The sequence below is a fragment of the Nycticebus coucang genome, chromosome 10 (genome assembly GCF_027406575.1).
Source record: "Nycticebus coucang isolate mNycCou1 chromosome 10, mNycCou1.pri, whole genome shotgun sequence".
NCBI classification, from domain to species: Eukaryota; Metazoa; Chordata; class Mammalia; order Primates; family Lorisidae; genus Nycticebus; species Nycticebus coucang.
Window position 1 is genome coordinate 2,092,810 of NC_069789.1, and position 3,962 is coordinate 2,096,771.

The 3,962-nt window shown below is 34.5% G+C and overlaps 1 non-coding gene across 1 annotated transcript; it reads left to right on the plus strand.

Moving 5' to 3' along the window:
* The first annotated feature begins 2,832 nt into the window (after positions 1-2,832).
* Positions 2,833-2,988, plus strand: LOC128598064 (U1 spliceosomal RNA). The gene has a single exon (XR_008383569.1). It is a non-coding gene; the product is annotated as a U1 spliceosomal RNA (small nuclear RNA).
* The last annotated feature ends 974 nt before the right edge of the window (positions 2,989-3,962 follow it).

The window sequence follows — 3,962 nt, forward strand, 5'->3', positions numbered from 1 at the left end:
AAGGCGTGGAAAGGAGCTAAATTACACTGAACTATTACAATGTTCTTGCATCTCCAACCAGGTAGTAAAAGTACTATTTTTTGTTGAATTTTAATAGATCAGTGAATCGTAGGGAAATCTTCTGTGATATTTAAAATTCAGCTCCAAAGTTATACCAGGTAGAAAAGCCTTCGCTAGTAAATTCTTCTGTTATGTGTGGAAGAAATTACGTTACTTAAAATATCTCAAATAAAGTACGCCATCAGAAGAGAAACAAGAACTACTTCCAAACACAAGAACAACAAGGTGGATGCGTTTCTGTATTTCAGTAATGGAAATATATTTATCATTCGATAATCCATAGAAGAAAAAAATATTTGATCATCTCGATGTATACAGAAAAATTGAGACAAAATTCAACACTCATGTATAGTAAATAACCTCTTCAATGTGACATTAAGAACTTAAAAACTACAGAAAATGTCATATTAATAATAAAACATCAATGAAATAAAATATTCGTATAAAACTCTAAATTTCTGTTTTCATAAGATTAGAAATAAATCCATTATTAATATATCTGATTTTACCATAAAAGCTGGTGCAATATTTCAAGAAAACAAGTAGCATCCCCTCCCCATAAACTTAATTGTCATTAATTGTCCTCATATCAAGATTGAGTACATAGGATTCATGCTTCTCCATTCTTGTGATGCTTTACTAAGAATAATGTCTTCCACTTCCATCCAGGTTAATACGAAGGATGTAAAGTCTCCATTTTTTTTAATAGCTGAATAGTATTCCATGGTATACATATACCACAGCTTGTTAATCCATTCCTGGGTTGGTGGGCATTTAGGCTGTTTCCACATTTTGGCAATGGTAAATTGAGCTGCAATAAACAGTCTAGTACAAATGTCCTTATGATAAAAGGATTTTTTTCCTTCTGGGTAGATGCCCAGTAATGGGATTGCAGGATCGAATGGGAGGTCTAGGTTGAGTGCTTTGAGGTTTCTCCATACTTCCTTCCAGAAAGGTGTGGGGGGGGAAGCAGAAAGAGGGATGGAGGGAGGAGGGTGGGGCCTTAGTGTGTGTCACACTTTATGGGGGCAAGACATGATTGCAAGAGGGACTTTACCTAACAATTGCAATCAGTGTAACTGGCTTATTGTACCCTCAATGAATCCCCAACAATAAAAAAAAAAAAAAGAAAAGAAAACAAGTAGCAGATATACATATTAGAAAAAAAGTAAAAATGTCATTATTTCCGGATAATCTATGTAGAAAATTATTAGGTCAGGGGAAAAAAAAAAAAACTACTAAATGTAATAACTTAATTGGAAAAGATTGCAGGCTACAGAGATAATATCCAAAAAAGTTTTCTTTTTCTTTGTTTTTTTGTTTTGAGGTAGAGTCTCATTATGGCGCCCTCAGTAGAGTGCTGCGGCGTCGCAGCTCACAGCAACCTCAAACTCTTGGGCTCAAGAGATTCTCTTGCCTCAGCCTCCCTTGTAGCTGTGAGATTAGGCACCTGCCACAATGCCTGGCTATTTTTTTGTCTGTTTGTTTGGCAGGCTCTGTCCAGGTTCGAATCCGCCAGCCCAGGTGCATGTGGCCGGCACCCTAACTGCTGAGCTATGGGTGCCAAGCCAACAATTTCTTTTTCTATCTATCAGGAACACTTAGAAATTAATTTAATTTATCCATATTTTAAAAAGTATTCAGTAAAAGTAGACTAAACAGCATTAAAATACATTATAAAAGTCTCAAGATAAAGGGATAGAGTAAAATGAAAATGTATAATTTCCTAAAATACCTCAAGATATCTAAAAAAGGAAGACAAATCAAATAGACAATGAAGAATACTAGCATTGCAAATACGTTATTCATCATTAATTAAACATGAAATTGTATCACATGGTTGTGACTCTTTATTTTCATCAGATCCATAAATGTTTATAAAATGAATCAGTCAACACTGAATTTTAAGTTGGTTTACAAAGCAGAGCTCAGTTCAATGTTGTGTACAAGAGAGATACAGCTATGTGCAAAAAAATGAAATAGGACCCTTATCTCTCACCACATACAAAAATTAACTCAGGACAGATTAAAAAAGGGGATGTAAGACCTGCCACTATAAAAATTCTAGAAGAAAGCGTATGGGAAAAAAAGTCTTCTAGAAATTATGAATGACATCCCAAAGCAAATATATCAAAAACAAAAATAAGTGAATGAAACTTAATTAAATGAAAAGGTTTCTGCATGGCAAGGAAATAATCGGTAAAGTCAACAGAGCCTACAGAATGGAAGAAAATGTTCTCCCGCTCTGGATCCAACAAAGAAGTAAATGTACAAAGAGCTCAAACGAATCAGCGATAAATAAATAAATGAATACATAAATAACCGCAGCAAAAGACAAAAGGCAGAAACAGTCCTTTTTCAAAAGAAGATAAAAAACATATGAAAATATGCTCAACATCACTAATCATCTGGGAAATGCAAATTAACACCAGGAGATACCACCTTGTCCCTGGCAGAGTGGCTGTTACATAAAATTCAAAGATGTTGGCACAGTTGTGGTGATAAGGCAATGCTTGACATGTGGTGAGATTGCAAATGAGAACAACCTCTGTAGGAAACAGTGTGGAGATTCTTCAAAGAACCAGAAGGAGACGTTCCACTAAATCCAGCAATCCCCAAACATGTCTCCCTAAAGGAAAAATAAGTCATTTTCTGATGTTTACCTAGCACAATTCACAACTGCAGGGATAAGGAATCACCCTAAGTGCCTACCAACCCATGAGCAGATAAACAACATGCAGTGACTGCATGCATGTGTGTGTGTGTGTGCGCGCATGTGTGACTACTCCCACCATCACAAAGGTGGTTTTCCCAGGGCAAGGCTTATCTATTGCACTCCAGATGTGCTGACCCCTGTGATTTCCCCAAATGTGGGAAACTCGACTGCATAATTTGTGGTAGTGGGGGACTGTGTTCGCGCTTTCCCCTGTAAAAAAAAAAAAAAAAAAAAGAAATGAAATTGTGTGTTTTGTCAGCAGCTTGAATAGAACTGGAGACTATTATCCCAAGTGAAATATCTTGGGAATAGAGAAACCAAGGCCTGGTCTAGTTTTAAGTGGGAGCTACAGGTGGGTGTCATAAGTGGTGTAATGGACATTGAACACTAAGAATTTGGGAGATTGGGAGATGCCATAGGGATAGAATTCACCTACCAGAGACAGGGTATTCTGGTGACTGGTACGTTAAAACATTATATAATTCATCCATGTAACAAAAACAGTGGTACCCCCTAAATCTGTTTGGAATTAAAAAAAAAAAGGATAAAGCTGAAGTCAGAAGTAATAAACAAATCCAATGAGCAATATTGTTATCAGAAAAAGTATAGTTAGGTCATAAGTCGTTTTATGTTACAAAAAAAAAAAACACTTTATATTACTAAAAGACAGACGTTCAAATAAAAAGTAAAATTCTATTTTTATGCATGTAAACAAAAAACACGGCTACTATTTTTACAAGAAAATAAATATAGAAACGTGTAGAACATTTATATCTTTAAATATTTTTATTAGTAAGCACAATCAAAACATAATTTCAACCCCCCAAAGTTAAAATCTATAACACAATTTCTGAAATCACAGAAAAATAATAAAAAGGCATTAGAAAATAGAAAAAAACAACGAAGATAATAGATACATTTTCAATATTTCGATACTAAAATTTCAATATTTTATTTTTAAGTGTATAATTATACATTTTTGGAAAATATAAGACATAGGGGACTGTGTTTTGCTGTTTTTGCTCAGTATCTGCACAGCATTGTACTACTGCAGGAGGTTTGGGAGTAATTTTTCATGTTAATACTATTATTTGTCATTAGATTCGGCTTTTCTTTGCTTTTAATTACTAAAAGCCACTTAATCTAAAATAAACAAAATACAATTTAGCTCCTAAAAACATATTAT